Here is a 22,084-nt window from a genome sequence, read left to right as displayed (position 1 = left end):
AAGCCTGCTGAATCTTGCGAATGGTTTACACTCGGGTATCGCCAAGGTTTTTGGCAAAATTTGATGTAATATCGCTGCTCACGCTGTTCAGTCATTTTCCAGCTTAGTGGAATCCGACGAGAGCGCACTACATGACCTCACTCATAGGCCGATTGCCAACGACTGACGCTTCCTGCAGGCGGGAGAAAATTCAGGGCTGTGCATGACTGTCCCCTCCACAACTCCACCGAAGGAGGCCTCTCGCGCATCATTGGTTTACGCGAAAAAAATAAAGGTCCGATACTTTTTGAACAGACCTTGTATGTTTTTATTTAATGATATAAATTTAAAAAATATATTTTTTTAACCATCAAAATTTTATAGCATCAATGCTCCTCACATACAAGTTATCATGCGAAATTTTGTTCTTAAACATTACTCCATCATGAGATATTAAACGAAAGAGCGTGAAAACAGGTATTGCAATCATCTCAAACTTCCGATTTTCAAACTTTAAGCCAACACATACGCATGTATACGTATCCATGGAATGTTTACTTTTTTAATTTTTGGATCAGGAGGACTCAAACGCGTAGATTTACAAAGAACGCGAAGACACGAATTTGACATGATTTCAATACTTTCCATTCTTATGTAAACATAACGGCCGGGAAACTAAAACTACATTTCAACAACACATTTTTACTATCCTGCCTCTGTTGTATATATTGATATAAGAGAACGAAAGTATGGCGATCGGTCAAAATATGACTCCAAAAAGTTTTACATTTTTTAACTCAAGGAACCTTAAAAATTCGAAAAATGCACAATATTCGGAATTTTATATATATATATATATGTATGGATGTTATAGTGTGGTGTTTGTGTGTTGTGTGAGGGCACGATTTTATTCACCCTATTTGAAGCTTAAACAAAATACTTGTTTTTCGGTTCTTGAAATTTTATGGTGTTGCGGTTGTTACCGCTACACCATAAAATTTCAGGCAACTGATAATACGCAGTTACTTTTATAAATTTTGTATGATAATAAAGTTTACTCTACGTATATTTATACGATGTTATTCAAATATGAAGTTATTCATTGTATATACGTATATAATACTTATTCTGTTACGAGTACTTATTTAACTTATGTTTGTTTCTCCCCCTTATAACTGAGAAAATTGAAGAAATAAAGGTAGACCATTACTATTATGAAATACAGTAATCAACATAACTAAAATAATTTTTCTCCCATGATTCGTGTCAATCCCAAATAGCCTATATAATTTATTTATAAACAACATAATTGATTACGTTCCATAAAACTCTTTAACAACTATTTCATCCTCAAATCACGCTGACTCTAATCTAAACTTTGACATGATTTGAACAAAACAAACTTCAGGTAAAAAATAATTTAACAATCTTTAACGTATAAATACTGACAAAAAATCATACTTTTTTCAAAACGAAAAGATCCTAGGTAACGAGAAATAATCAGATTTATATTGAAAATAGTTTAATATTTTGTATTAATTTGAAAAAAAACTTAAAAACGATCAACATTTATACTTTACATGATAAAGATTACGTCATTATCCCAATTTACTGAAATCGTTTCTAAAATTATACTGTACTAGCAGATGAACCCGGCGTTGCTCGGGCAAAAAGTAACGATAACGAAGATTAAGATTATTAGATTATAGCCGATCTTGTCCGTTTTTACCAGGTGCAAGAATTAGGTCTTTCTATTCCGAGGCTAATTAGAGAATTTTTAGATGGGTCTAAAAATATGTTAGATTTTTCACAAAAACACGAAAAAACCTCATCTAAAATAGTAACTTACAGTAGTAGCCAAGTTTTTCAGAGTAATCATTAATCCTATCTCTTTCCTCACGGGGGTGAATTTCCAAAATCCCTTCTTACAAGTTAGTGTACATTCCCATGGCGTACCCTAACTGTGTACCAAATTTCAACTTTCAACTCCTAACCGTTTGGGCTCTGCACTTATTATTATTATTTTTATCAAACCATTATAAAATTCGTTGCAATAGCAAAAGTTTGTCGTCTAACGAAACAAAGAAAACTTTCAATTGGCGTATTATCGCCGTCGGTTGCATTCGTTTCGGATCTTAAGAAGCCAGTTTCCACAGCGTTACGAAGTTGAAATGCTCAAAACGATAAACGATGTTCGATGGAGAAAGTAACAAAACGAAACGATTAGCAGAGAGTGGTTTCGATCCACCGACCTCTGGGTTATGGGCCCAGCACGCTCCCACTGCGCCACTCTGCTTCTGCCAAACAAATTAAACTGTCGGCTTTTCATACTTTCTACTTAAATTAGAGTGACATTAATTCTCTGCCACTGATATCAGTAATATGCGATGATGAATATCTTCGCAATTTTACACAATTAAAAGACTGGAATAACAGCACACCAACAAGCATAACTTGGTGTTTCTAATTTCAACTATTAAACTTCGATGTAACGGAACTAGCTTCTTTCTCATCACTCCGTCTAACTGAAGCATTTATTTTACTACGAATTTTTTTTAAATAAGAAGGATTTATGAAAAATTCAAGTATAACTGTAAATACAAATGATTTGAATTCATTAATTTTTCGCCATTTACTTAATACACAGAATGCTAAAAGCTTTTTAACATTTTCAAAATAAACACGCAAGGAATTTTTAATATGACCTTTTCGTTAAACAATTTTGTTCACCCTGTTTGAAGATTAATCAGTCCTGTGCTTTTTTTTGCTGAAAATACTGAAATTTTGCACTGAGATTTGTATATTGGAGAGTTTGATGCTATTAAATTTTGGTGTTTAAAGGTCAAGGGGTGGGGAGATAAACGGGATCGTGTGTTTCTCCACTAGAGTCTGACTCAATAACGATTTTACTCGCTATCAGCAGTTATAAGTTTCTATAAAACTCATCTATACCCCGAAAATTAAGCTTTTTGCCATTTTATAATAATTAATAATCTAGAAAAATTTTTAATTAAAAAATCAAATAACAGATGACGCCATGCATAATTTATTTATTATTTTTCCTCGTTAATGATATTATTAGTAATATTAATGATAACATTATAGTAATAGTAGTATTATTAATAACATAAAACTTAGTTTTTAAACAAAATCTCATAACAGCCGGAAAAATTTACGAAACTCGTTGCTAGATGTTGCTGATCGGGGTTATTAGGGAGGTTATTAAGTAATCGCTTATCATCCGAAAGGCCGGCCGAAGCCTTTTTGTTTTACCATACAAAATTACTCGTGAAGACCCAGGGAAATGCCTTCCGGGAGGTCTTTTAAGGGTAACTAGCCCCTACTTAAGTGTTAGACACTAGTAGAAAGCCCGGAATACTATACGTAGCCAGCCTGATCCGGCGAAACGTAAACCCACGATCGAAATCCCAGTGTTCAAGAAACCGAACTGGTTGGCCGATAGATTTTTTTAGTTAACAAACTCTTAAAAATCCAGCAACAAGTCGATGAAATTTTTAAGACTACATTTGGTGGCGCTATCCATTACGATACAGTAGTTTATCTTAAAATAACATTTTATATTTTTAATTCCTATAAAATGGGGAAAAGCTTAATTTTGAAGGTATAGATGAGTTTTATAGAAACTTGTAACCGCTAATAGCGAGTAAAATTGTCATTAAGTCCTACCCTAGCGGAGATATGACACGCGATCCCTCTTATCTCCTTATTTCCTCGACTTTTAACCACCAGAGTTTAATAGCATCAATCCCTCTAATGCATAAACCTGAATACAAAATTTTTGAAATTTTCGACAAAAAGCACAGAAATTTTTAACATAAGTAACCAACATCTAAAAGATTTAGTAAAAAGAAAGAATAAAATACTAGCACATTTAGTAAAGCGTTTTTGAATATTAATTAGCCTTTGTGATGTGACTTTCACTCTTCCAGCTGTTATGTAATACATAGCAATGGAAAGTACAGTGCGGGAATCGTGTCACATCTGCTTAAAACTTTTTTCTACCAGTAAATCTGTACGTTTTGTGAGTCCTTAAACCCAAAAATTCAATAAAGGCAAAAAAGTTCGGAGCTATGTATATACGTATGTGTATGTGTGTATGTGTGTATGTTGGCTTTTTTTTTCGTTTAATACTTCAGAAGAGTATAAAGATTAAGAAACGAAATTTGGCACTGTAGCTAATATATAAAGGGCGTTGATGATATTAAACTTTGATAGCGACGAACTACACGTAGCAGAGTGGCGCAGTGGGAGCGTGCTGGGCCCATAACCCAGAGGTCGGTGGATCGAAACCACTCTCTGCTAACAGGTTCGTTTTGCTACTTTCTCCATCGAACATCGTTCATCGTTTCGAGCATATCAATCAGTTTACCTAACGCAGTGGAAACTGGATATTTTTGCTTTTCTTAAGATCCAGACGAATGAAACCAACACCGATATGCTGATCGAAGACCTCGTTTCACATTCTGACATTTTAGTTTGCGGATACACGAAAATGTGTATTTCACAAAAAGTAAAATTTCGATATAAAAAACTCATTAAAAATTCACAAGTCAGAAACGATCATGTTACAGCGAACATTGGACACTTTCAAGTTAATCAAGCAAGTGTTACTTACTGCAATTAAAATTAATAAAATACCTTAAACACAATTCGGTGAAATTATTAGTGTTCTGTAGCAGTAAACAGATCAGTCGTTACGTGCGTGTCGAATGTGTATTCAATAAAAAGGTGAATGAAGTGTAAAAAGTATAAATTCGTAGTAAAGCAATTAAGTAAGAAAGAAATTGTTGTCTTTGCAGCATCATGGAATTAAGCACCCGCTGCTATAAAACAGAACATGGCAGCTGCGCAAAATAACCCATCTGCGTGAAACTAAAATACCACGTATACAAATTTTGAAATTTGTGCTTTACTATCGTTTACTACAATTTGACAGTGCCGTGAAATGATATTAAAAATATCAAGTAAAATGCGGAGAGCGTAGTATAAAATTTTAACAGCATTCGAATTCTGATGATTGTAGCTCGTGATTCCAAAGAGTAGTGCATGAAATAATTATTAAGGTCAAATTAAAGTATTCTTAATGCGAGCAGGCCGAAAATCTAACTGATCCTGGCAGGTTCAACACAGGTCGGACGTTGCAACTATCGCAGAATGTAAAGTGTGCAACCATTGATCATCGGCCAATAACTTATACGCGAGAAGTTCAAGAAATCTCAAAGATCAATCGTTCTAATTTAAAATGAACCACTATAGTTAAATCTGCAGGGTGCCGATTGACTGCTAACTGGCGAAAAACGTAAACACACCCGTGAAGACGCATGCGTTGAAGTTGTTGGTATATATAGAGCCGACCGGTTAGTACTAAGTGTACAACTTCGGTCGTACATATTCTAAAATTGGAACGATACAGAGAAGATTAGCATGGCCCCTGCGCAAGGATGACACGCAATATCGTGAAGCGTTCCATATTTTTTTTTTAAATCTAACTATTCGAATCGTTTTTGCGACGAAATGAATCTTTCTTAGCAGACGAGCGGTATATCTAAAAACAGACGTTCTCAATTTTCTGAAAACTTGTCAACGCTTTCTTCTTATCGAAAAGAGTATGTGGTTTTAAACGTACTCTTCACCTCTAATACTCCTGCTAAATTTTAAGTGTAGAAACTATAAAAGCAAGATAATAAAAAAAAAAGACAAATGAAACGAGCAAATGTTTATTGTGACATCTTCACAATGTCGGGCTGCAATTTTTAATCAAATTTTTAATTTCTTGTAGTTTTTGAACAAAAGAAAGAAAGAAAAAAAAAGGAAACGTCTACTAAAAATGTAGTTAACCTAACCAAACCAATCTAACCGAAGAACCGCCATTAGGGTTACCTAGGTACACTTCAACCACCGGATGTACTGTGGTGGCATTTCGAATTACACAAAATCATTTTTTTTTTACACTGGCACCTATTTATAGTACATAAATCAGTTCGGCCTGGGTCAAACTAGTTAAGCCTAAAGTATTTAGGCGAAACTAGATTATCCTAGGCTAAACTAGTAGCCTATATCCTGACATGCGTAGGACAGGGGCGTGCCGTGACATTTGATGATAGGGAAGCTGTGTTTCTATAAGAAGCCGACTTCCAGGAGCAATCAGTTAATTCTTTCTTTAAATGTATTTTTAATAGATTATTTATCTGACGTACTTAATAAATAAACAAGTTCATTATAATTACCTCTGTTATTAGTTTCAATAGATTTTCTTTGCCTCTAAATGCCAATTCTTGCTTTGATAAAGACATATAACATTTATTTAGATATATCTATTAGCTGTAACTATCTCGTTATAATTTTCAATATTTATTTTATATTATTTACTAATGTTAAATTCTATTCCGCTTTGATTTCAAAATTGCTTTAAATACGAAAGAATCGACGATTTTTCGTGTCTTTTGCCAGCTAAATTGTCAAAGCCATTCTTATTCCACACACTAATGTCATTTGAAAATAGTACGCAATCCAAGAAAAGAATTTTTGCACATTTATGCATTTACAGAGCCATTTTATCGTGAAAATGTCGAACAAATTTTTTTATTCAAGTGTTTATATTTAACTTAGGCATTGGCCTTTCTCTTTTAATAATGTTTTCTTTTTCATAATATGATCTTGAGCCAAAACTTTTTTAAAATAAATTTTCAATATCGCAATTACATTCCGAATCGCTAGCCACGATATAAGAGCTAAAATTAAAAATAAAATTATAAAAACTTATTCGGTGAAATAAAATGTGCGGTGGATATACATACCTGGTACAAAACCTTCTTCAATTGTATGAATATACTTTTAAAGAAAATTATAATTAAATATAGCTTTGTAATGAAATGTACATAAAAATAACATAAAATGTACTTTTTAAATCTTAACCACTTAGTCAAATAGCTCTCTACGAGTGGAATCAGAGACGGTCCTGCTAGATGTCAGGTGTGTACATGCACGCGGGCTGCCAAATCCCGAGGGTGCCGATACCGGTGAATGTCAAATGTCAAATGTCAAAAGATACGACAGGGTTCTTGTAAATTTTAAACGTTACTCATCACAGCTGTAAAAGTCTAGTTAAACTTAATACATTGTCCGTCGTTTGTTTTCTAATTCATTTTAGGACCAGGTGTTGTTTACGGAAATTTCCAAAATTTACAACTTTTCGGTCACTCTCGTTGAACTAAAAAAATGTCTGTCTTTATTACATCTAATATTTCGAAGAAATCATTCCTACTGTACTCAGCTAGAGATTGGTTCGGTTAGACTTTTGTTTAAGTAAAATTTCAGCTCTTTTATCAGGGTTTTGTTTATGTCGCCAATTCCCTAATCGCTTTATTATTTAACTACTTCTTAAGTAGAAATAAGTCAAAACCAGTTACTTTGTACTCGAATATTTGTAGTGTCCGGAAAAAGTGGAAAGACAAAATTTTATGACAAACAGATACATAAATCGTAAATTCAAGGAAAATAAATTCTAGAGCTTTTTCTGTACCTCGTGCATCTCTCTCATTCATTAAATTTAGTCGTAAATGACGCTGTCGAAGTAACAGTCAATTTTTTAACATTGTACAAGAATTATACACGTTTAATCCTACATCCCCTTAAAGATGGGATATACGAAATAGTAATATCACCGGTTTAACATTGAAATCCGTGAGTAATATAAAATCGGAGAGCGGAATAAATATATCAAATATTTTAATGATTTTTTTAAACTCCTGTCAACTATACAGAACTATCCTAAAAACATACCAGTAAATTCTTATCAGTTGGGTTAAGTTATAAATCTACTCGTTATTCACGTAATCGGCCAAATATCTAGCGGGTGGGCGGCTAACAGCCTGGAACCGGTCCCGGACAGAATTGGAAGCGTTGGAATGTGTAGCATCAACTCAAGGTCGTAGGCTTCCACCGGCTAAACCTGGGTGAGGTTGGTGCTCTGTAAAGTGCATGCACAAATCTGGCTTTTTGGAATCTGACAATACAGAGATTCCACTTCGCCACTAATATACGAATGTACAGTAGAGCCTCGATTATCCGACCCCCTATCAACCGACCCCTCGGTTAACCGACCGTCCTAGTCGGCAAATTTCAAATGTCCGCTATTGATGTGGCGCTACAATATTTGGCTATGTCTTGGCTACTTTAATATTATTTTTACGTGTTTTAGCTGGCAACACTGGATCGACCATGAAAGGGAGCTAGTATTTAAACGAGGCTTAACTTTTTAATTTTTAACGATACAATAGCGATGATTATTATTTTAAAAAATTTTTGTTAGGCTTAACATCGATAAAAATTCAACGCAAAGTAGGTTAATAGCGATATACTAATATACTAATTACATGGGATACAATAATATACTACACTAATAATAGATTTTTTCATACTTTTTCGTTTTTCATATCCGCCCTTTCAATTATCCGACCAACCCCAGTCCCCAATTAGGTCGGATAATCGAAGCTCTACTGTACAATAGCAATCTTATTTTTTTTTCACGTGTAGTATAGGAATTTGTAATAAGATACATAATGCGGTTATAATAAAATATTGTGCGATTATTTTCATATAATTAAAATTAACTTGTATTTATTTTTTATAAAATACAAAGGAAGCGGCGCTTCCACCGCTTCTAATGACGGCACGCCACTGGCGTAGGATAAACTAGTTTGGCCTGAAATCAGGTTTGGCCGGTAACATGTATATTTCCTTCGTTATTTTATTTGTATTTAAATTTTTGTTCCATTTTGTTTACATTCGAATTTGTTTAACCTGATGATGGCCAACGGGTTTGGCTAAAAAACGTTTGTTATGTTTTTTATTAAATTTTTCACCAACTTAAGGTGTTGTGTTATTATTATTATTTTTTTTTTTTTGTTACATTTCCTGGCAATAGAAGGCGCTACGTGTAAACCAGAAAATGGAATGAAGATAAAAATCAGTTGATTTACAAACATCCGATAGATATTTTGGAATGCGATGTTCGACATTATCTGAGTTAGCTGTATGTGAACCTAACTGACGGGTTTCGTAGCAATTGGTCGAACGGGTGTAGAGCGAAGAAACATTTGTAGGAACATTCTCATTTACATATATGAATGGTTTGTGTGTGATAAAAACGTACTATACTATTAAAAATTATATGCTCTTGCAACATATGAATTATGTAACTACAAATGACATGTGAAACAATTTAAAAAAATAATAATAATAATAAATTGTCCACCGGTGGCGCGAACCCAGGCTTACATGCTCAGGACGACACAAGCGGCGGAGCGTAGCGCGTTCCACATCCGATCACCACGGGCCCCAATAGTACAATTGTCATTGCTTCTGTTTATACTGAACAGAAGCAATAACAATTGTACTATTATTAATGTACTGAACTAAATATCTGTTAACAATGGCAGTGTTAACAAAGGAAGTGTTACGTAACAATTAAATGTTAAGAGACCTGCAAGATTTACAGGCACAGATGCGGTTCTTTTGCGTTTTTCATTGCGTTTTAATAGGGTACTTCAAAAGAATATACATTATAGGGGGATCATGTGTCATATCTCGACCTAATGTCATACATTATTATTATTTAATTTCCTTTTTAAACTGATTATTGCCATTAAAATTATGCATTTTTCCATTCCATAATAGTTAAAAATATAGAAAATTTTTACAACAAAATGTCATAACAGATAGCACCACACAATTTTATATTGTAATTGAAAAGTAGTTATTATAAGTCTTCCTACTAACAGCCTCTTGGCACTAACTTCAACACAGCTATTAGTGAGGGCACTGAATCATTGATGTTCGCTACACTCAGGTTTTCTTTTAGACCCTTCCGGGGACTACGGCCTTGCAGCCTATCAACTTACTATCAATATTTATATTATAATATCATCGATTTTGACGAGAGACAGTGATGCGTTTTTCCAAATTTCTTAAATAAATTCGATAATATTTAATAAATGTTAATTTAAAATAGGAAAAAAAAGTTTAAAGGAGAGTTTCAAACAGATCTATCAATACTTAGGCGACTTACCGTCACTTGAATTCGAGTTTGAAGCAGATGGAACTGTTCAGAATGTCCACAAGAAACATTCTGGAACACCACGGACATCTTTGAGGAACGCTACAAGGCAAGAAACGTTAATGGAAACGTATCGCCAGAGTTCTAGAAAATCTGTGCGGCAAGGAGGTCGTAAGAATTTCAAAGCAGTGTCCATGACATTTTGAAGCATTGACGTTCCAAGAAGAGCCCATGCTCTCAGTAATGATGATCCCAACCACAGAGGAGTTTTGCAAGTGGTACTGTACACTACATCATAGTTTTCCTGTTAACAATAGGAACCATGCCGGTCATCTATCTCACACCTTTCAGGAGAAACGTTTTGAATTGAAATAAGATGACTTTTCGTTTGCGTCAGAAATTCGTATATAGTTAATCGATAGTTCGTATATAGCAGGGAAAGTCTATCTAATTCTGTTCTCGAGATTAAGGAAGGACAGACAAATAGACAGACGCCAGTGGGAATTTATATCTCTGCAATTTGATAATTGCAGCCCCAAAAATAAGCCAAAATATTATCTTAATTTTTATTAACATAAAAGATAAATGATGTTTAACAAAATTCAGGTGTAGGCCTGTAGCCTGCCTTAGGAAAGAATTAAAAACAAATCCAGCAACAAATTGTACAACTTTTCCAGCAAAAAAGAAATGAAAATTATTTTGGCGTCATCTGATATGATATTTTATTTAGAAACTTTTTTATATTTTTTATTTTTTCTCCTCTCTAAAAATTACTCACCTTCCAGCTACAAATATTGAAGTTATTCGGAAATCCGAAGCAATTCTAGCATTAAAATATTCATGTTTTTGGATAATAATTCAACAAAAACAATTTGTTTTTAGTTGATTTTCCAAAAAAGCAGAATCAATTTAANTGAAAATTATTTTGGCGTCATCTGATATGATATTTTATTTAGAAACTTTTTTATATTTTTTATTATTATAAAATGGCAATAAGCTTGATTTTGAAGGTAGAGACGAATTTTAAAAATATTTAAATGGTATTAACGGTTCAAGTCTGTATTAAGTCCGCTTTAACTCGAGCTATGAACTTTCTCTATCCCCACCTCTTGATCTTTAACAATCAAAATTTAATAGCATCAATGCCCCTTAAATACAGGTTTCTACGACAAACTTCGTTTCTTAATTTTTGCCCCATCCTGAGACATTAAACGAAATAAACGCCAACAGATACACGGAATTTTCTCTCGCTATTTTAACTTTTCTGTGTTCAGGTGTCTCAAATAGTCCAGATTTGCAAAACCTCAGAGGGTCAAATTTGACATGATTATTTTATCCCAACAAATCTTTAATAAGCTAGTGTTGAATTGGTCTTTACGTTATACTAAGCTAATCAACGATGAGTTGAATTTGAGCTTTGAAAGGCACCAGTCTAGCGTGAGAATACGGACGAGGGTCCAGGCCCTCTAATCGTCAGATCTGTTAGACCTGCTCACCTTGTCACTGGATGGCTTAATTTTTCTCAGAACCCGAGTGGTAAGATTCTGTGTGGGTTTGTGCATAAATAATAAATATCAGGAAAGAAGGACTTTAAATATAAAATTAGCAATTTAATGAAAGAAATAACAACAAGGACAATTAATAGTACAACAAACCATAAAAAGATAACATAGGCGTACAGATATAACATACGACTATAATCCGTATTACCGAGAATATAGAGGGTATGGATAAGATAGGAATTATCTCTTATCACTATTCTAGGGTATATCTTAATTAATTAATTTAAATCGAGAGAGAGAGTTTTACAATTAACTTTTACCTCGTTGTTCATGTTGAATGACTTTAACTTGGTGGTTATCTTGAAGGAGTCTATGTGGCTAGATCATAGCTGAACGGCCGGTCCTATGGCTCGTGTCTTCAAGGCTATCTGGGATGATCTGCCCCGAGTCTAGCTACCTCGGCCTTTTTATTACCGAATATTTCACAATAATAATTCTTAGAAATGAGTTATGACATTTGAGCAGGTGGTGTGCAAAATTCTAAGATAGGAGGCGTGGAGGAAGGATACAAAACATCCTCATTTCTGGTTAAATGTTACATGACAGAGCAGTTTTGCAGGATGTAAAAGTTTTATAACCTTTTTTGGTTATGTTTTATTAATTATTCCAAATTTTATCATTTTTTTTTATATTTTTGAGTGATATTAAAGTATATTATTTATTAAGTTGGTTTGGGATAAAAATTATGTAACTCTTGTTCAGAGCACCTCCGGATTATCACACCAGTCACTGATTGTTGTCTTTTGCCAGCCACGAATATCGGCCTTTACTCTCTCAATTCTACTAATGATCACCATTTTAGAATGAAAAAAAATCCTATTACGATATTAAGAAATTCAGTTCCATAATTTCACTTAATATGTCACGTAAAAATACTTTTATCTATTCTGTATGTTTATCTAATTCATATTAAAAGCTTACCTAAACTTAGGCTATATTTAAAACTTACAAAGGTAAACTTGCATCAAGCAACTTAAACTTGCTTGAGATATTAGTTAATTCAAATTTATAAAGCGGTTATTTAAGAAAATTTAAAATACATTTTCGAAATAGGAAGAGAAACACGTGACTAATTTTATCACAAATATAATAAAAGTCACGGCCGTGACTTCCCGCCAAGTAAATAAGTCACCGACTGAAAACCAGAAACTCTGATACAGGTATCAGAGTTAATGGTTTTGGGGGTCTATTTCTCCACCCCCTAAACACCTAAAGTAATTCCGAATATCTCGTTCGAGATAAAATTATTTTCTTAGGTAGTGTGCAAAATTTTAAGATTTTCTATAAAGCGGTTGCCGAAATATAAGCAATTGAAAAGTGTAAAAATCGCCAACAAAGCTGTATTTTCTTCGTTGGTCGGTGACTGAACGAGTCGCCTAGCGCAGACCGAATTGCACGTCATCGTCTTATGTCCTTACGTATTTATACAATTATTAAAGAAAAACATCTGAGATGTAAAAAATCACGCCAAGTAAAAACTTCTGACAAATTAGACGATGGTCAAAATTTTTCTTAGCAGTTTTTCTTTGGTGAAAAACAAGCTTGGCGCTCAGAGGCAAAATGTAAAAAACAATAATACAGGTAAAAGTATTTTGGGTACCGCTTTCAAGTGCCAAGCTTGTTTTTACCAAAGAAAAACTGCTAAGAAAAATTTTGACCATCGTCTAATTTGTCAGAAGTTTTTACTTGGCGTAATTTTTTACATCTCAGATGTTTTTTTTTTGATTTACATACTTAATATTTACAGTATCGTTTTTGTTTAAATTTTTAGTAGATTAAAGTTAACAATTTGAATCGGCATATATTTAAATATAGTTTGATTATATACACTCGATTTGCATATAAATCGTTATTGTCAGTTCTATCAATTTATATATAAAGCAAATCGCTTATATATTCACAAATTCTAATAGTATATTTTTGAATTATACTAGAATTATTATTTGGGCCTATAAAAAATGTGATTATTCTGAATATACAGGATGTATTTTTTATCTTGAGACAATGAAATATCTTAATTGGATCTCATTATTTTGGAAAAAGGTGTAGACGAAAGTTGTAGGGTGTCGAGGGGGCAATAAATTGGTGACTTCAGACGTGACCTTGACCTTGACCGTCAAGATCATGTGGAAGTCGAGTCCGTTTTTTTCAATGAAAACACATATTTTTGATCCCGGAAATGGAAAAAGCAGGAAATTTTACATTCAGATATAGTTCAAAGGTCAAGATTATTTTAAGGTTAAAATTAAAAGCGTATACTAATGGGAAACCATATTTTTTATTAATGAATTTATTATTAATTATGGGAAACCATATTTTTTTTTAGACAGGGAGGTAAAATTTACATTTTTTTCACAACCATATTGCTGTCACCTTTAAAAGCATTCACTACTTTTAGCATTATCCAGGAGTAACAATGTGGACATAGTAGTTTTCTGCACCCTTTGAGGTGCTTATTTTCAGTTTGTCACTTTGCCTTTCACTATCGGGATGCATGTTTTCAGTGAGTCACTTTACTTCTCACCATTAAATGAGATATTGGTTTTGGGGAAAATTTTATAACATGTTCAAAATGATGCTTTTCCACTTTGATGCATTTGTTGAGCTGCGCTTAAAATTATCGAGATTGAGATGACCTTCAGACGTCAAATTCAGAGTACTTAAGGTCATAACTGAATGTGAAATTATCTGCTCTTTTCATGTAAATGTAAATTTTACCTCCCTGTTTATTTCAGTAATAAAAAATATGGTTTCCCATTAGTAAAAGCTTTTAATTTTAACCTTAAAATAATCTTGACCTTTGAACTATACCTTAAGATCAAGGGTATATCTGAATGTAAAATTTCCTGCTCTTTCCATTTCCGGGATCAAAAATATGTGTTCCCATTGAAAAAAACGGACTTGACTTCCAAATGATCTTGACGTCAAGGTCAAGGTCACGTCTGAAGTCACCAATTTATTGTCCCCTCGACACCCTACAACTTTCGTCTACACCTTTTTCCGAAATAATGAGATCGAATTAACAATCTCCATTTGAATTTAATTCTAAATAAAATCATTCGTAATTTATTTTCAAAAAAATTTCTTTTTTTTTAAACACAATTATTCGTATTTGCATTTATGACACACGCTGAAGTAAATTCTAAGATTTGACTATTTTTACGATATATTTGAACGTATCTAGCGTCAACCTGTATTCCATTCTTCCATTCTGACATCATCCTAAAATTGAAGCAATTAGAAAAAATTTAATTCGAAGATCGATAAAAACATTGAACATTTAAACATTGAACATTAGTTGATCGCGGATTCGTGCCTCACCATTGAGCTAGATATGTAAAGCCTACTTGATTTACTTCACCTGTAAAATATCAAAATAAGAACCAATTTATTCGGAGGCACACCCATCTGGGCACATCGCCAACGTGTTTCGTTGCCGTATTCCAATAGATTTTATATGCTATTTGGTAGTCTTTTAATAGAAAAAGTCGAATAAAAATGAAAATTAGCGAGGATAATATCAATTAAACTTTGCTAATAAGTAAGTAAGTTACAATTCCTTCTCCAAATTTATTAATCAAAATTGAAATATTTTGTTTAAACATTATATTAATTGGTTTATCATATTATTTTTACTAATTTTTAAGGTTTAGAACCAATCTTCGTTTTCCACAGCAAAAATTTTGGTTACCAAATTTTTAGAGAGCGTATCTACCGTGTAAAAACAAAACTAAATTTAATAGACAAAAATATTAAATCCACTTCTTGTCTTTCTAAAAATTTTACAAATACTTCCTATTGATTTTGCTTTATTTAATAGAGGATTTGTGCAAACAATAATTAATTCGATTTAGTATGAACAGTTGTTAATTCAGTATCGTAGCTATGCCCACGCGGATATTAATGTTTGTAGATCATTATTTAAGTTATTTTCAATATTTTCTCATCTGTATAAATAAAATTTAATCAGAAAAATTTCCATCTTGGCATGAAATTTTAAATTCGAAAATTATTCTAATAAAATGATGCTATATGTCTATAATTTATATAGAAAACATTGATGTATAATTTATTTTATATAACTTATATACATAATCTACTAAGAATTATTATTTATTTTAATTAATATTTATTAATTCACTACATAATCACAGTAATTTATATAGAAAATACATACAGTGGAACCTGATTAAATCAGGGAAAAAATTCGGNATTTGGACTTTAAAAGTTTCGTGTAACACGAAACATTTAAGTCCGAATTTTTTCCCTGACTTAATCAGGTTCCACTGAATTTATTACGGAATTGGTTACGGAAGTTTAGTTAAAAATTAAGATTTTTGCGCATGGGTTTATCGGCGACCCATAATAAACTATCCGCACGATATTTCTCTGTCTCATTACGTGGAATCGTTTCGTCAATGTAAACCTCTCGGTGTTGACCAGAAACTCGAAAATGCTAAACCTAATTGTTGGTAAATAAGAAAGGCTTTCCCAAATGGCTGAGCCATTCACTCCTGTGTTTACTAATGATTGTTTTAATTGCAATATTTTGCGTCTAGAATCGATCTTTTTTTTTATTTATTTATTTATTTTTATCATAAACAAACTACTCTTTACAATTGCTATGCTTTTAAAATTTTGCAGCGAAAGATAAAATTTTTGATATAGAATCGGACTATAATCTTTTTTTAAAATAATTTATTAAAAATCCATTTATTTATTATGTCGACTAGTTGGAGAAATCCATTGGCAATGAAATAAAACAAACAAAAGCAGATTCCAATGGCAGTTTCTAGGTCAAACACGCTGCCAGAAACCACTACCTCCATCCCGTATCACATGACACGATGTTTACTTTTATACGTTTGTGATTTTCGCGCTTTATAGGACGTTTCTGGTTAGTTTATTCCATACACGAACGTTAATTGATTAATTTATTCGAATTAAATAGTTCGACGAATTCTAGTTAACTAGTTTGATATAATAAGTAAATCCCTATTCTAGACGATCGGGGATAAAAAACCTGTGGTGTGCCGTCATTGGAAGCGGTGGATGTGCCCCTTCCCTTGTATTTTCTAAAAAATAAATACATATTAATTTTAATTATACGAAAAAAATCGCACAATATTTTATTATAACCGCATTATGTATCTTATTACAAATTATTATACTACACGTGAAAAAAAGATAAGATTGTTATTGTATATTCGAATATTAGTGCCGGAGTGGATGCGTTGTATTGTCACCATCCAAAAGCCCAGATTCGCGCACGCGCTTTACAGAGCACCAACCTCACCCAGTTTAGCCGGTGGAAGCCTAGGACCTTGGGTGGCTGCTACACGTATACCACATCCAAATCTATTCGGGATTGGTTCTGCGCTGTTAGCGGCCTGCCCGCTTGATATTTCGCTGCCCTCGTCCGATTACGCGAATCACAAGTACATTTATAACTTAACCCAACCGATAAGAATTTACCTGTATGTTTTTATGATAGTTTTCTGTATAGTTGACAGGAGTTTAAAAAAGTTCATTAAAAATATTTGATATTTTTATTCCGCTCTCCGATTTTATATTACTCACGGATTGCAATGTTAAACCAGTGATATTACGATTTCGTATGTCCCATCTCTAAGGAGATGTAGAAAAAACGTAACAATTCTTGTATAATGTTAAAAAATTAACTGTTACTTTGACAGCGTCATTTACAACTAAATTTAATGAATGAGAGAGATGCACGAGGATACAGAAAAAGCTCTAGAATTTATTTTCCTTAAATTTACGATTTATGTACCCGTTGTCATAAAAATTTCTTTTTCCACTTTTTTCCCGAGAGTACAAATATTCGAGTACAAAGTAACCGGTTTCGACTTATTTCTACTTAAGAAGTAGTTCATTTAAATAATTAAGCGATTAGGGAATTGGGGATATAAACAAAACCCTGATGAAAGAGCTGGAATTTTACTTAAACGAAAGCTTAACCGAATCATCTATAGCCGAGTACAGTGGAGACTGATTTCTTCGTATTATTAATTAAAGTAATAAAGATAGACATTTTTCCAGCTCAACGAGAGTGACCGAAAACTTGTACATTTTGGAAATTTCTCAGGACACTTGGTCCTAAAATGAATTAGTTAGAAAACAAAGACTATTAAGTTTAACATATTTAGATTTTTACAGCTATGGTGAAAAGCGTTTAAAATCTACAACAGCCCTGTCGCGTTCTTTGAGATATACTAGTGATGCGACAAAAGAGGTATTTGACATTGATTGGTATCGGCACCCTGGAGATTTGGCAATCCGCGTGTATGCACGCAGTACAACCTATTCTGATTCCATCCATTAGTCACTCGTAGGGAGCTATTTGACTAAGTGAATTGTTTTAACATTTAAAAAGTAAAGAATATTTTATGTTATTTTTATGTACGTTTCTTTACAAAGCTATATTTAATTATAATTTTCTTTAAAAGTATATTCGTACAATTGAAGAATATTTTGTACCAGGTATGTACATCCACCACACATTTTATTTCACTAAGTAAGTTTTTCTTATTTCATTTTTAATTTTAGCCCTTATATCGTGGCTAGCGATTTAGAATGCAATTGTGATATTAAGTCCGGTTTTTACTGGCTTATCGAACAAACGAATACAAATGGACCCTAGACCATCACTGACGTGCAATTAACTGATACCCCTGGAAGTTGGCTTCTTACAGAAACACAGCTTCCATATTATCAAATGTCACGGCATGCTACTGGTCTCCATATTATAATTTTTGGAATTGCTTGGAATTTTATTCCATAAAATACTTAGGAATATCCAGGCAATTTCAAAAAATAGTTGTTTTATAGATTGCCTAAACATCTAGGCATTCTATACAATGTCTGAATTTCATACTTTGCCAGTAACATACTATATATACTGAGTAGCCAAATTATTATGACCAGTTCACATTGTTGATCCATCTTTTTTCAGTAATACCATTTGAATTTATCTTGGCATGAATTCTATTGGATGTCAGTAAGTGCCTTGGAGAATATTAGCCAAATGCAATAAATTGCAGCCTCCAACTCTGGAAGATTTGATGGTGGCAGATCCAGCTGTATGATTCTCCTTTCAACTTCATCTCACAAATGCTCATTTGATTGAGAAGCAGGGAGAAGTCTCCATAATGCTCCTCAAATCAATGATAAACAATTTGAATGCTATGATATGGAGCATTGTCTTGCAGGAAATACCTCTCACCACTAAGATAAACCATGTAACTAAGTTGACTTAGTCAACAATGATATTTAAATGTGTTTGGGCAGTCAGATACTCCACATGAATCAAAGGACCCATAAAAACATGTCCAAGATCATATCATCATCTCCACCAGCTTGCATAGTAGTGACATTGCAAGATTTATCCATGCTTTGGTATGGCTATTTCCATGTCCTCATCCTTCCATATGCACTGTGTAGTTGAAAACATAATTTGTCAGACCATATTACTCTCTCCCACCCACATTCTGTCCAATTCTTGTGTTCCTGAACAAATCAGAGGCACTTCTTGTTCATTTCAGATAGCAATGGCTATTAGAAAGGCCTTCTGCTTCTGTAGCTCATATATTATAATGTATAGTGAAGTGTACNGTATTAATAATTAAAGTAATAAAGATAGACATTTTTCCAGCTCAACGAGAGTGACCGAAAACTTGTAAATTTTGGAAATTTCTCAGGACACTTGGTCCTAAAATGAATTAGTTAGAAAACAAAGACTATTAAGTTTAACATATTTAGATTTTTACAGCTATGGTGAAAAGCGTTTAAAATCTACAACAGCCCTGTCGCGTTCTTTGAGATATACTAGTGATGCGACAAAAGAGGTATTTGACATTGATTGGTATCGGCACCCTGGAGATTTGGCAATCCGCGTGTATGCACGCAGTACAACCTATTCTGATTCCATCCATTAGTCACTCGTAGGGAGCTATTTGACTAAGTGAATTGTTTTAACATTTAAAAAGTAAAGAATATTTTATGTTATTTTTATGTACGTTTCTTTACAAAGCTATATTTAATTATAATTTTCTTTAAAAGTATATTCGTACAATTGAAGAATATTTTGTACCAGGTATGTATATCCACCAAACATTTTATTTCACCAAGTAAGTTTTTATTATTTTATTTATTATTTTAGCCCTTATATCGTGGCTAGAGATTCGGAATGTAATTGTGATATTAAAAATACATTTAGAGAAGTCTACGTTTATTACTGGCTTATCGAACAAACGAATAGTGAATGGATTTACGAATGGACCCTAGACCATCACTGAGGCGCAATTGACTGATTGCCCGTGGAGATCGGCTTCTTACAGAAACACAGCTTCCCTATCGTCAAATGTCACGGCACGCCACTTAGCGAGTTACATTTACAGCTCTGAACGCTCTTTATATTCTTGTGTATATGTGCAGTCACATAGTTATGCAGTTTTATAATTGTTTGATTGTATATAGATTTACTGCTTCTTATTCTTCTATTTCATTTCTGGTTTTGTGGTACTCCATTTTGTTATCCTTTACTTGTGTCCTGTATAAGCTATACGCTAAATAAAATAAAAGATTCGATAAAAGTTACTTTAATTAAAAATTATTAATAATTACAATTAATAATAATATTCACGTGTCTATAATTAACATATGTATCTGGGCTCAAAATTCAATAATTTTTCACGTCAATGTTGGGGGCAATGCTTCCAACATTGTCTTCATGTCCTGGCAACTATACCCACGTCTACAAGTCAGTACTGTACCAGCGATTTACAAATTACACTAATTTAATTTTTTTTATATCTTATAAAACATCAAATATGAATGCATGACAAACATTAGTAAATTAATAAAGTTATTTAAAGTGCCATTCTTAAAAAATTTTAAAGAAGAAAGTAATTATGATCCATTTAGAATTTATTTCATAACTTAACAAAATAAATAAATTTAATTCAAAGGAAAATAACAATTCTATATCTCATATTAGGATGAAAATATGAATATTTTTTAATATTCTTTATACAGTGTGCAGTTTTTATCTTGAGACAATGAAATATCTTAAAAAAGGAAATTTATTGAAACAAGACAGATGAAAAGAAAGTGTAAAAAGAGAGTTGATTTTTTTCCAGATCATGTTAAATCAAAATCGTGTAAAAATAGAAATAAAAAGAGTATAAATCTTTGTAAACAATACGGAAGCAGAAATATAAGAACAAACTCACAAATAATAGATGTTGTTTACAGATTTCTTTTACATATTCTATTATTAATTTTATATAATACTTATTTACATATACATTGGCGCATTTAGAAATATAGCGCCCCTACGCCTAAAGTTTGCAGGCGATCCCAAACTAATAGTGCGACTTTTGCACTATTTCTCTGTTCATGAAAAATATATTCGTATATTAACGATAGACTACTCAATTGTGATCTGTCACTACTTCAGGTTTTAATTTACACTAATTCCTATGCTAATTGTTTCTGCATAAAATTAGTTGTTCATTATTTTGTTGTTATTTCTAAGACATTGCGCGACTCTGTCGTATCACGATAGAAGCCAAAAAGTAAGCAATCCTTGCACTTGTTAGACACAGAAGAGGCGATCCTTGTATTTACCAGCCCCGGGAGAGACGATTCTTACACTTGTCGCCATGGAAAGAGGACAAGCGTGTTTTGTTGGATTTTGCGCGCCTATTTTACTTAAGGCGCATGTAATGCTGCTTTTATTTTTGACCCCTAGTATTATATTCTGTTAGTTGAGAACAGCACATCAGAGAGCATGGATATTGTCACATTAATGCCTGTGCATATCGAAAACAAAGTCATGGACACCTACTTTTTACATTTAAATAAACACGCATTATATTTTTGTATTCATCATCGTAATTAATGGAAAATGGCAATGTTTAATGAAAATAAATCGAACACAATTCTGTAAGACATATAGAAGAGGCTTCGCTAACGTTCCGCCTCAATTATTATTTTGAATTTTTGCTTCCCCATACTTTTGCACCTTAATTAAGCCTGGGCCTAATAGGAAATGATTTATTAATTTATTTATAATATAAAGTTATAAATATAATATACAGGCCTATGTACAAAAATGAGAAATTATAGAAAATTCAAAATAAACTTAAATTTAATAATTAATTTTACTATTTTATTGTAAATTTAAAAGAAATTGCCGTGTTTCCCCGAAAATAAGACATCCGCAGAAAATAAGACCTAGCACAGATTTTGCGGAATTGCGAAATATAAGACCTCCCCCTGAAAGTAAGACCTAGCGAAGTTTTTTTTAGTTGTAACGGTCATCGACAGATGGTTGAAAGTGGCCGTTGGTTTTTTGAAAGTACAGCCACTGATTGGTCAGCAGGCAATTACTCCACACGGCATGATTTGCATAAGACTATGGCTTGGGAATCACAGATTTGCA

The 22,084-nt window shown here is 32.9% G+C and overlaps 3 non-coding genes across 3 annotated transcripts; 2 read left to right on the top strand and 1 right to left on the bottom strand.

Moving 5' to 3' along the window:
- Positions 1–2,203: 2,203 nt before the first annotated feature.
- Positions 2,204–2,275, bottom strand: Trnam-cau. Its single transcript has one exon. It is a non-coding gene; the product is annotated as a tRNA-Met (tRNA).
- Positions 2,276–4,230: 1,955 nt separating this feature from the next.
- Positions 4,231–4,302, top strand: Trnam-cau. The gene has a single exon. It is a non-coding gene; the product is annotated as a tRNA-Met (tRNA).
- A 1,068-nt stretch (positions 4,303–5,370) lies between these two features.
- LOC111640681 lies at positions 5,371–5,476 on the top strand. Its single transcript, XR_002759304.1, has one exon. It is a non-coding gene; the product is annotated as a U6 spliceosomal RNA (small nuclear RNA).
- The last annotated feature ends 16,608 nt before the right edge of the window (positions 5,477–22,084 follow it).

The sequence above is a fragment of the Centruroides sculpturatus genome, unplaced genomic scaffold (assembly GCF_000671375.1).
Source record: "Centruroides sculpturatus isolate CEXI.00-Female unplaced genomic scaffold, Cexi_2.0 scaffold960, whole genome shotgun sequence".
Taxonomy (NCBI): domain Eukaryota; kingdom Metazoa; phylum Arthropoda; class Arachnida; order Scorpiones; family Buthidae; genus Centruroides; species Centruroides sculpturatus.
Note: the sequence above shows the minus strand (reverse complement) of the source record. Positions and strands in the feature narration are given on the sequence as shown.